Source organism: Leptosomus discolor, chromosome 1 (genome assembly GCF_034619465.1).
Source record: "Leptosomus discolor isolate bLepDis1 chromosome 1, bLepDis1.hap2, whole genome shotgun sequence".
In the NCBI taxonomy this organism is placed as follows: Eukaryota; Metazoa; Chordata; class Aves; order Leptosomiformes; family Leptosomidae; genus Leptosomus; species Leptosomus discolor.
The window spans coordinates 92,039,474-92,052,634 of record NC_141391.1 but is presented as its reverse complement, the minus strand read 5'-3'; the positions used below and the strand labels follow the sequence as shown (position 1 = coordinate 92,052,634).

The 13,161-nt window shown below is 36.0% G+C and overlaps 1 protein-coding gene across 4 annotated transcripts in view; it reads left to right on the top strand.

Moving 5' to 3' along the window:
• The window catches only part of DMD (dystrophin), a 1,194,940-nt gene that overhangs the window by 866,438 nt on the left and 315,341 nt on the right, over window positions 1-13,161 (top strand). The gene's annotated exons all lie outside the window — the stretch shown is intronic.

The window sequence follows — 13,161 nt, the reverse complement described above, 5'->3', positions numbered from 1 at the left end:
ACAGTTTGAATTATTTTCCTTTGATCTACAGTGACATTAGAAAACAATAAACCATCAAGCCTCAAGAGAACTACCTTGGCACACATGGTGAATCAGTCATAATTGTTTGTTATCTCTTAATGCCTGCACATCTGCAGCAGTGAGTAATTAAAGTTTGAAAGGAAGCTAAAATTTTACAAACTGATTAAGGTCTTTGCAGTTTTTCAGAACTACACTTGGGTTGGGGTTTTTGTTTTATTTTGAAGAAATATAGGGGTTGTACTCAAAGAAGCTAAACCAACTTCATTTACACGCTAATCTACACCTGGAATACAGACTAAGAAAAAATGAAATCACAGCAGTTATTGCTCTGTCAGGAACAAAAAAAAAATGTGATTGCATGTCTTTTCTACTACCACGGTCTTAATAATATCCTACACTGCTGCTATTGGTGTTGTACCTCCTTGGCGTTCTCTCTCACCATCACCCAAATCAAAATGACAAATGTGTAACTTTAGGTACCTTGTACACCAACATCTGCCCTCCCTTCCTCATGTACCTATCTCCAGTAAAGCAGCACCGACATTTTGCATTTCCTTTGCTGGCTTCCTCCTGTTGCTTTTTGCTAGAGCCACATCCCTGTTACTTTTGTCCTCTGAATTTTCTGGCACAAGGAGAGCAAAAGGAGGGTCATGGGAGTAAGCTGGCGTAGTGCCATCACCGACTAGAAATGATCAGCCAGTGGTGCCTCCATAGCCTTTACGAGCCTTTCTGAGAAAGAAGCTGACACAGAGAATTAGGACATGCTAAGGCATAGCTCCTAAACTTCTCAATGCATCAGAGTTTTGTTTTGTTTTTAACCAGAATATATTATGCAGTCATGGATAAATAAACTGATATTGCTTTTAGCTGGTTTGTCAGGACTAAAAGGTAATGACATCTATTCTGTCTTATGTGTAATATCTATCTTTTTTTTTCCTTAGCACAGTTGTTTATTCCTGTTTTTATGATCCTCAGCCCATGTTTCTAGAGAGTTCTTCAAATCCCTTGGACAATGGCTACAATTTACATCTTTGCATTTTCTAATGCTTGGAGTGAAGGTATTTACAAGGGCACTCTGGAGGGATAAAGCAGAAACAACAGAAATCGTAGCTTCCTAAACTCAGTTTTCTTTTGTTAATAATTAATAGCTGACAAAAAATTCTTTGCCTTCAAATGCAGCTCTCAAGAAAAATACTTCTTACTTTGTCCGGTGGAAAAAAACACTGGAAAGAAGTGTATCTGCATAAGTGTATGTGATAATTTTCAACAGAAGAGAAAGAATAAGGTCAGAAAGTTGAGTAAGAAAAAATTGCCAAGATAGATACATTTTTCAGCAGCATAAACTGTAAAATACCTCCCAGTTTTGCAGGCTGGTATTCACAAAAAGACAGTGACCTCAGTCTGGAGTCCTTCCAGGATTTAGCTCTTGAAGAACTGCTTGTCACAATCTAGCAATACTCTCATTTCCATAGGGAGATACAAATCATTAATTTTTAAAAATGTAACACATTTGGAAGCTCTTGTTTCCACCTCCCAATATGGCCTTTCGGTTAAACAGACTTCGTGATGGTAACAGGAAGGGGGAGAGCAGGAGAGCGGGAGGCAGGGTCCAGGTGCATCTTAACAGCCTCCTAGTTAATTTGGGTTCTCCATCCCTGGAGAACTGACTGCATCAATCCTTAGTTTATCCTCTATATGGTATTACATTTTCTTGCACCTTATAATTTAGTGAGTAAAAAGTGAAAATATCACAGAGCAGATAAAGCCAAATTTTCAGATCTGTTGAACTTGATTATTCCAGAATTTTTTTTTTTTAATATATATATATATATATATATATATCTGTTGTGCTTCACATCAAACTGTGTGTCAATGCTAGTAAGATGTAGAAATACCTTATGGCATGGAAAAAGTTAACATTCAGTGAAAAGTTGAAAATCAAGTTGGATTAACCAATAAAAATGGACAGGTTTTACTAGCTAGTTGTTAGCAGGCAGTGCCATAAGCCCTTGGGTTTGGGAACTGAGATCTGTGAATTAAAAAAACCCAAAAACCTCTCATGTTGAAAAGCAGCACTATAAAAATGGGTGATATACATTCATCCAATCTTCAGAGTTATTTTTCAGCCATGACTGATGCTGTTATGAAACTGCGTGTAGTGAATTTCTGAATATGGTCAGAATTTTTAATGCAAAGCAATGTATAATATAGTTTATTATATAGCTTTAAGGCCCATCTTTTGTAATACAAGGGAGAGCAAGTACATGAGAACAGTCTAGGTAAAACCTGGAGACAAGCTTATTTCTTTCTGGAACTGTGGAATTACTTTGTCCATAAAATGTTCATATTTGACAAAACACCATGGGAACTAAGTGTAAATAAAAATACACTGGAAGAGACAGTTTTACACCCATTTTCATTCTTTTGTCCCAGAAAAAAGTTGAGGGACTAAAAACCATGTTCTGTTCTCCGAAGCAAGGGAATTACAGCAACAAAACAGTATTTTGCAATGCACAGAAAATCTTCTCTGTGGAAAAATGTCAATATTTCAAAACTACTTCACAAACATAATATAGAGAAGGGGATTTTCATTTTGACTTTAATGATGAAGTCTATTCTAAGATTATTTTCATTTTGCCAGGAACATTTATTATACTCACAAGTGGGTTGTAATAGTATCCAAAGAAATCTTCCTCCTGTGTTTCGACCAGACTGCAATGCTGAAGCTCATTGCCCCTTAAGCCTCAGTTACTCTTCAGTTACAGAACAGAAATCAGAGGAAGGCCATTAATTTTGAAATTTATTTTCCTTGGGTTTCATCTTTGTTATTGCAAAGGCCCACTGCAAAATCAGTATATATATCTTTCTATACTTACATATAGCCATGTATGTCCACGTAAATACACATATAAAGCAAATTATAAGTTCTTGCTTTTATTATATTAATGTCATTTGACTTTATCAGTAATTCTTTCTTTTCTATTTATATCAGATGTGTTTCTGAAACTGTCATTCAGATAATAAAACTGTATTTTCTGAAAAAGAAAAATGTTAATTTTTCTTCTACTGAAGTAGGATTCTGTGGCTCCTCTGCAAGCTACTCATCAATGTCTGCACCTTCTGCCTCAAGCAATGGTTACAAATGAAATACGTTAACTGTTCATAGTAGAGTTCCCCTTGTCTGAACAAGAAATAGCTCCAGTTTGATGCTTAACTTTATGCTTAAACACTGCTCTCAGGCAGAAATTGATTAAATATATTTAAATTACATTATATCTGTCTGAGAAGGCGAACCAAGTAGGACTGATACTGATTTGAGGAAACAGGTCTTGAAAATTCATATCAGATAAGTTGGCATTATAGATGAGTTGAAATTCAATTCAAAATTTATTTTTAATTTCTCATAGATTCAAGGTCAGAAAGAATGGATATGATCATATTCTATTTACAAAACTATAATCCATGGGACTTTACATAGGGAGTCCTCTGCCTAACCTTCAAAATAGTGCCCAACTATCTATTAAAGAAATCATGTGATCTTGATTTATACAATTCTGTTAATTTAGAATCTCTTAATTCTTTTGTTATTGCTCTGAGCTTTAGATGATTCACTACTAAGAATTTACTTTTTTTCTGTTTGAACTTTACTATCTTCAATTTCCAGCCAACATATCTTTTTAACACTATTGTTTCCATAATTAAGAATTACTGTATTATCAGAAAACTGTTTTTGGTGGCCCTTATCATGAGCAAATTTACCCTCTGCAGTAAGCTGTATTGACCAAGGGGTGACACCATAAAATGACAGAAGAGTCTAAAATAAGGCATAATTGCATAACTTCCCTTCCAGCCTGGACACTCTTGCCCAGCTCTGCTGGTGCTTAAGTTCTACAATATGCCACTGTTCTCCTTCAGTTTGGCTTTTGCCTGTGAACAGAAGCTCTTCTAACCTGCTCTGCAGAAATCTAAAATCCAGTACCCATCTTCAGAGTAAGCCCTCCTTCACCTGCCTCCTGTGAATAGGTGCTTTAATCTGCTAGGGGTTCTCTATCAGCATATCAAAAGGGTATTCACGGGAAATACAGGAGGAAGAGACACTGCCTTTTTCTTTTCCTTTGTACATTTTCCAGTGGATAAGGCATCCATCCCGGCAGTGTCTTCCTTAGCTCCCACTTTTCAGAAATATACCTTACACCAGCCTGTCCTGGTCAGTGTTAGTCTGTTCCTCTTCTGTTGAATTGACACCATTGCTCAGAAAAGAGCAGAGGAGTCCCAAGATAGGAAAGAGAAAGCAAGGACCCGGCCCTTGTCACCAGGACACCCATCACCTGTGACAAGACAAGGAGTACTCGTGTATTTTTGTTTGTCACGCAGTGGCTAGGCATCTTTCCACACAGCCCACGCATGGCTGAGTTCCCTCCTGAGGCATCTACTCTCCACCTGCTTTTCACATTACAAAATAACTGGGGAACCTAACTCAGCTACAGCTCCTACTTTAACTCCATGCTAAAGTGCACAGCACTTACTTGCATCTGTTTCTCAACCTACCCAATATCATCTTATATCATGAAGGGCAAATTATAGTTTCTGAGTGTTAAATATGGTATTTTAAAAAGACTGGTGTTTCTGTGACACTACTGAGACAAGATGGTATTAATAATTTACTAACTCCTGCTGGCAGCTGAGAGCTTGAGATTTCCCCTTTGAAATTAGTTATAAAGTCTTGCCCAGTCCAAACTTTTAATAACCCATTTTTACAATACACCACTGTCTTGTCTTCGTAATCTCCACAGTCATTTAAATTTGGGGAGGATCTTTAATCAAGCTGTTAGCTTTCCTTCCTCGTGAAAAGATGTTAGTTATTTTCTTAAATTTAAGAAAAAGATAGCTAAAAATATGTTTGTTTTGCTTATAATCATACTATAACTATCAGTACTGTTTTATGCAAGGTAAACATATTTTCTGTTTAAAAATGCGACAAAGTAAAGAACCTATAACTTTGCTTTTGAAGTTCATTGACAAGTATGTTTTTCACTGGATCTCTCTCAGATAAAAGGAGTTCGTTACCACCATCATCTGAAAAAAACAGTAAAGAAAAACCTAAAGCTGCAGCTTTGAGAAGCAGAACAGCTGTCCTCAGTTTTCTCGGTAACATGCATTTGAAAGTGCAGTGGAAAAAGCCTTAATCTGAAAACCGTTAGTTATATAGGAGAAATAAAATAGTAAATTTTGCAAATTCACGTTCCAGAAATGGTAGCTATGTGCTGAGAGACTTTGGTTCTGCTGACTAATATAGAAACTGGAAGGACTGCCTGAAAGGACTTAAGATAGCCTGGAATAGTTTTGCCTGATTGATTAGATGCCTGTACTTTATTGCAAACAAAAGTAGTGTTGAACAGCCACATTGTATGGGGGCAAAAGGCTGTAATTTCATACACCATTCACATATACTCAGATTTACTCTTGGAGCTGTTTGAGTCTTGAGTTCTTACATATGATTTATCACTGTGTTCTTCTAGTTAAATGGATCTCATTGTAGCCAAATACCCAAATCTTTACATGTTGTTCCACTTGCTACAATACACGTTTAGCTTCATTCTTTTTTTCTGGCAATGGGTATAATAGAGTGAATTCTGTTTATCTGAGAATGATTCATTCACAAACCATGTTAAGCTGTAATTTTTTCCTAGTCTCTTCTCCATCCTCTCTCCATCCTGTCCACTGGATGGACTCCAGTGCAGTCCATCAAGACATCTGAGTTAGAATGAGCAAGCTGCTGATGATTTGACCCTCTGCCTGGATACGCACCATATGTGCAAAACAGCATAGACAGCATGCTTCCTGTGAAGTATCCCTCTGCTCAGTGCTTGTTTTCCCATAGACGGTGTCTGAGATAAATGCCAGTGTTCATCAATTTTGAATATGTTAATATGCATTATTGTAAAAATGATACAGTCTGTCAAAAAAAAAATCTTATCTGGGGATCTTATTTAGCACATAGTAGCTAAGCTTCCCCAATTACTTAGCATTCCTGAAGACTGAATTTTTATTTACCAGTTATCCCAGAAAAGTTGGTAATTCAACCGCTTCTACTACAGTTCTACCTCACTCCATGTATTGTAATGTAAGGTGCCAAAGTAGCTGTTAAGAACAAATTGCATTCATTTTTTAGGTGCTTATTTTTAATATAGCATTCTTGCAACTCCTTGTGATATTGCAGGTTCCTTGGACTGTGTGGACAACTTGCATCATATCTGTATCTTAAACACATATTTTCTGGGATACCAGCATAAAGGGGAGGTACTAAGTTACAGATTGGCTCAGCAAAACCATGCCATTGTAAATGCCACTAAACACACAGACAAACTTCGCAAATATTTTGGAAATGTTTACTTATCTTTATATTTTATATTTCTCCTGAAAAGGAATGGGTTCAGAAAGTCCAGGTTTGGCAAGGTAGGGCTTCTCTTGTCTCATCGAGTTCCTTTGGTCACTTCCTTCATCTTGAGTTGTTTTAACTGATCTCCTTGTGACAGAGTGTTTTTCTCTTTATCATTGACAACAAGTAATGGATGGTATGAATGTTTTAAATGAAGATCCCTCTACAAGAGATCTCGTGCATTGCATCGTTACTTCTCTGCAGCCTGCTTTCGTAGTCTGAAAATCTTTTCAGCTGCAGGCTGAACTTTTATTTGCTTCCACCTTTTTATTCCTAAGGTTAGGGCACATCCTGCCTTGTTGGACCTGTTTAATTCATATTACCTTTGTCTTACAACCTATGTGTATGCCAACTTTTTCCTAATGTCAGTACCTAATTTGGTGACCTATGAGGATGGTAAAAAACATCTCAGTGGGCCTTCGATGACTTTTAGCCTCCTAGGAAGTCTCATTCTTGTACCTTACTTGTGACTCTGACTCATGCTGCAAGTACTTTTCCTTGCTGCCTAACCCATTTGTGTACGTGTTGAAGGGTGTCTGCCTCCTGCAATTCTGGAGCAGTATAGTTGATTTCCATGTGAATGAAGATTTTTAAGATGGGGGTTTTTTCCCTTCTACAGTTCAGTCACTTTTCCTTAGAGATCTTGCATTGCCTGCTCCCAAATTCCTTTTCTACAGACAAATGGGGAGCAGGGGAGGAAAAGAGAGGGTGAGAGTTATCCCAGCTTCAGCCAACATGATCACTTTACATTACTGGTCAAAACATGGAGATTCAAATTAAGTACTTCCCATTCTGCTTGGTTTGGTTAGTGTCCATCAACAGCATGTTGCACTTTTCACTGCCATAACTTCCTAATATGAACCAGAATTCATAAGTTGTAGAGGAACGGTCCTCAGACACCTGCAATGCCACCAACATAATTTGTTGAGTGACTGTCACGAAAAGCATACAAAAAGTGCTATGATGCTTTTTCATGTATCAAGTGAGACACCTGCTAAGCTGTCGCTGGTGGCTTTCCCACAGCAGCACTACTGGAGTTGATATATTCACTTAGGCAGCTCTTGAGTGGGCCCTAAGTGGGCATAAAGTTATGTGCTTATGAAAACTCAGGCTGCATAAATCACTCGGGCAAAATCCAGTCATGGTGTCCAGCCTGTTCATGTTTTGATTTCACTGACAGGTACCAATCAGCTAGCAACACTGCTAAACAGTAACTCTAGATCTTCTTGTTTTCCTGAAACTATACGTACTTTGGAGGGAAAACACAAACCAGCCTAAACAAAAGTTGTTTTAAAAAGAAAACTCCACTGCATTATATTACTTATATTATTTCAAAATTTTATGTTTGAGTGTAAAGAGTATGTAAATGATCATTTTCTCTCATATTCCCTTCCTGCTTAGTGACAAGAAAACAAATTCAAATTGTGCTTGGGAGGAATAACTTAACAAAGCCAATTTTATTATGCAGATGAATTGTAGGTGTTGCATATCTGCATTTTCTGAAATTGTTAGCAAGCTTTTTTTCCAAAGCTTTCTCTCTTTCTAGGTATGTATGTAACACATTATATTTAGAGAACCAACCAGCCTTAAGAAATATAGTTGTTTTAAGTAACACTTGTCATGGCTATACATTTTGTTCAGGAAGCAAGTGCTTCATTTTTTGTTTAAATTTAAGGTTTGGAGTCTAAAGTTTTTCAAAAGATGAGCAAATCATTTCCTCAACAACTGTTTAATGGAATTATGCCTTTTCTAAGAATATCATGGTGACTTTGGAGGAGTGAATAGGTTCATAAGAATAGAAATGTATCTTCCTTCTCTCTTACGTTCCTATATTAATCATTCAGTTGTGCTCTTGTGGTTCACTGGTTCATTTCATTTAACAAAGTTGAGGGTGGGCCAAAAAAACCCGTCACAGACAGTTGGGAAGTTTTAATCTTCAGCCATGAGTAGTTTATGACAAAATGATGCTTCCAGTTCACTCTTAATATGGAAGGTCTCCTCTAAATCTCCTTTTTGACCAAACATCATTTTTTGGATCACTCGCTGTTAACATTCTTACCTAGTAAAATAAAAAGTATAAAATAGACAGCCAGCTATATTCAGCTAGTAGCATGTAAATACACAGAAAAATTGTGAAGACATGCTAGTAGTTACCACTACAGAAGACTCCTCAGTAAACACTAAAAAAGAATTGTGACACATACTTTACGCAATAATCTTTAATTTTTTTGTGGCATTTTAACTTCCTGAGTTTCAGAGAAATTTTTCAACTTAAGAATTTAAAACAGTTACGAAGTAGATCCAGAGCCTTTTTAAAAAAGCATACAGACTGAGGCACAATCATATGTAATGTTGCAGAAAAGCAACCTTAACTCTCATTTGTATGTTTGAAGTTCAGCCATGGGAGATGGAAAGGCCTGGCTTTGGTGTGAGAAAAGTCGCTTCTGATATTAAAGAGCAAACATCCATAATCAGCACTGTTAAATGATTAGTTGTGTGTTTAAGACTTGGAAGCATCCTGGGATTCAGATAGTCCAGTTTAATAATGCTTGCCATAAAGTCAGGAAAAAAAGGAAAAACAGACTGGATCGATTTTAAAGATCCTAACTTTTATATAAATTACTACATGCATGGCTAGAGTGACAAATATGCAGGCTGTAGCACGCTGTATGTTATAAAGCTAGAGAATATTTTAATTCTTGGTTTCAAACCTTGCAGTCTCACCAAGAATTTGTCACACTACACCTGTTTCAGTTTTTCAGTTTATTTTTTAGCAGTTTTTATACAAGTTATTTCAGTTGCTGGCTTAAACAATTTGTTCCATGTCTCAACAGCAATTTTGTGTAAAGAAATCACAAAAGTTAGGAACCTGAAAACTGGATTTTTCTTTTGAGCAGCTGCTGTCCACAAATGTGGAAAGATTGTTAAAAGTGAATAGCATCACTTTCTAACAAACTGAAGGCAGTTTTGATGACTGAATCTCATTTTCCCATTACTGCGTTGTCACCAAGCATTATTCTGTTGACGCTCTAGATATATGGAAGAAAAAGAAAAGATCTTGGGGGGTTTAAAGATGTATTTGTACAAACATGGATGTCAATGGTCCTTCTTCATTGTTGACCTACTCATGTTGAATTACATTTATTATTAAGCACAAGTTTCTCAATTAAAATGTGGTCTATAATGTTTTGCAGAATACATTATTATACCTTTACAGAGCACTAGGTAAAATGAGAGTAAAGGGAAATGATACGCACAAGTACACAAATGTTTATTACCAAAAAAAAAAAAAAAAGAAAGAAAAAAAAAAGAAAAAATACTTTTAGTATAGCTGACCCCCTAAGTCTTTTTACCTGTGCTTTTGGTAGCCTGATGGGGACTAGATAGATTTCTGTTATATTTATTTTGAAAATCCTTCCATAATAACTTGTATTTCTGTATTAGCCATTTTCACATAGCCCATTTGTTTCAGTGTGCTGACATTCCAATTCAGAGGCATCTGGTCTGTTGCATCTGCTGTGCCTCCACCAGGTGCCACTATTAACGACTTTTTCTTCCCATGGCTGTTGTAACAACATCTAGTAGTTTCCACTTCGTTTTCTGTTGAGGATACAGTGTTACAATGTTAAATATTTGACCAAATTTGTAAAAGTTTTAAAAAGTATCTCCATATACGAATTGCCTCTGATTTAGGGTTTGGGTTTGGGTTTTGTTTGTTTGTTTATTTTAGATAATTTCAGCTAATACTTTAAAGCTATAGATTTTTTTCTCCCAAAGTTGTATTTACTGCTCTTTTAATTTGTATTCACCAAAGCACTTCTCTTCCTAGCATAATTATTTGTATTTTTGTTACCTGCAAAATCAATTTGTATGATTATTTTGTCCAGTCACAGAATATTTTTCTTAATTTGATAATACTTAAAGTGGACCTAAGTGTTGCTGTTTACTTTCATGCTACAGTATCACAGGAAGGCTCAGGAATGACATGTTTTAGTAGCTACTTTTATCCAGATTTCCATCAGAGTTTATATATGTACATGCAGTGTGGAATGTACATTTATAAATTGGTAAAATTGTACCAATAAACATTGTAACAATTTTACAACTATTTTAATTGATAAAATTTTACTGAATAAAATAGATCATTGCTTGGTTAAGGTTCTCAGACACTTTGAATTAAATCAGAGAAAAAATACATTCATTTGAGGAACGTTGTTTTTTCCTTATTTTGAGTGGTTACCTTTCTAAGACTGAGAAAAACCCCCATCTGTTCTAAAATTATATATTATTGGCTCCTGACAGGTCCCAGAATCCTCAGATCTGTTGATAGTACAAGGATTTCAAGATGTCCTTCCTGACCTTTCAAAAATACATTAGTACATCCAGCAGAAAGTAATTTTATTCACATTAAATGACAGAGGGAAGGATGTCCTCACAGTCCATTTAGGGACGAGATTGTTGTGTCCCCGAGGGAACAGCAGAGCTAGCAAGAATCACTTTAAAGAGACGTTACTAGTTTTCCTCAGTGTCCAGTTCAGGAATTGCAGGTGGGTCTTGTGGGTAAATCGTTCTGTGAGCACTTAGGCATACATCAGTTCCATTTGCTCATTTTGGTACTTAGCAAACCACTGAGCAGTGCTTAACTATTACTTTGTTTCTTGCTAGATTTCGTGGAGCAGAAGCTCTCTTCTATGGTATAAACATAGCATTTAAGGTCTGGTTGGAGACAGGCTGGATCAGACAAATCATTCTCCTATTCAATATATCAAATATAAAGATTATGTTTAGGAAACTTTAAGGAACAGTTTAGAGTCACTGTTGGCACAAGACCTCAGAATTAATTTGCTTTTCCTCTTCTAAAGAGTTTCTAGGTAGGGGAAGGAGAGAGAATGGGAATGTTACTTTGGAGGCCACACAATTACCTGAGCATGTTGTACGCATTTTAATGTTCCTTCTGCACAGTCCATTTTGGCAATATGTATAATGCAGATGTTGTTAGGCTGCAATGAGACTGCATTTTTCTATTGTAAAATTCATGTCACTCATTAACTTGTCTTCCTAGAAAATGGAGTTTTGAAGGCACATAGATATCTAGAGGTACTAACTGCATCAGTAGATTTTATTTCCTTTTCTTGACTGCTTTCACTAAGGAAAGACTTCTAATGAGATATTTGTTCTTTGCTTAATTATGCAAGCTGCTGCTCCAACTGCGTGTTTCCGTATGCAATCCAGTCAGTATACAAGTGAAAAAATACCATCCAAACTTTTGGGTATGAGTTTAGAAAGCCAGTTATAATAGATTTTCAAAGAACTCCTGATACAGAAGTTAAAGGCAAGAATTTCACAGTGTGTAGCTAGATGTATATCTTGAAAATTACCTTTTCTTTTGAAGAGTTTGTAACTAAACAAAAATGAAACTCAGTGGAGCTTTTAGCTTGCTTTTGATGATACATGCTGTAGTTACTGGAAGTGATATTCTCATACTCTTTTGTTAATCTCATTGAACAGAAAATATTAGGCCTTTACCTGTCACCTTCAACTTGGTGAATTCATGTAAATCTAATCTCAGGTTGGAGGGCCAAATGTAAGATCAGACTCTGCAGGACTTTTCCATCCAGTACCGCCAGTGAATAACAGCTTGCTAAAATAACGTATGATTATTTAGAATAAAAACATTTTAAAGAGGGGTGGGATTGGGGAGACTTTTAAGACAATAAAATACTCAAAACACATAGTCAACAGCCAGGCGAGCATGCTAACAGATTATCTAACCTCCGTCCACATAAAAAGCTTGAAAAATAAAAATCCTCCACTGACCTTTGTTGTCAGCTTGATAGCTGATATACTATACCTGCTATCTATCTGACAGCATACTGTTTTGTTCTGGTGACTCAAGATTGTAGGCAGAAAAAAGTAATTTGTTCAGAATGTCGTGATAAATATTGCTACTTCTAACTCCTAAAACCGGGAAATTTAATGAGCATCTTTCCTGGAAGCTACGTGGTAGGGACTTGAATTGCTAGATTTGGTCAATGTCTCTTAAATACATGCTTGGATGCTTCTTATCTGGGAAACCATTGAACTGATTCCTTGTTTGTTCTTCTCTAATCCCTCAAAATAATTTAAATTAATATATGCATTAATCTTATATGTGTTACTTTCCTTGAGTTCTCATTTTCATTGTATCTAAAACTATTGTATTTTAGTTTTTATTACCTCCTAAAGACCGCAAGTCATTACTTAGAAGCCCATATTTTTCCCTGTGAGAAACTCTAGATCCACCTCTTTCTTTCTAATCAGACTGCCTGGGCTTTATGTATCTACTTGACTAATATATAAATTATCGTGAGTGTTAATTACTTTTCTGCTAGATAAGGTGTCAGGACAGAAAAAGCAATATTAGCAGTCTTATATTTGCTTTAAACTGGTAGATAGTAATTAAACAGTCTTAAAATATTAAGAAACAAAAATTATTAATTAGATTTCATAAATTGCTAGGAAAATCCTGCCTAATCTGGTAAGAATGTAAACCCCTGTATCCTAAGTACATTGTGAAATCTAACAATATAGAAGAATAGTGTCCCTCTACAGCTTTATAGAGGAAAATAGCTTACCCTTGCATAATTTGATGGGTTAAAAAACGAAGAACGATTGTCATTTTATATCTAGTTTTATAGGTTCTTATTAAATTATTAGTACAA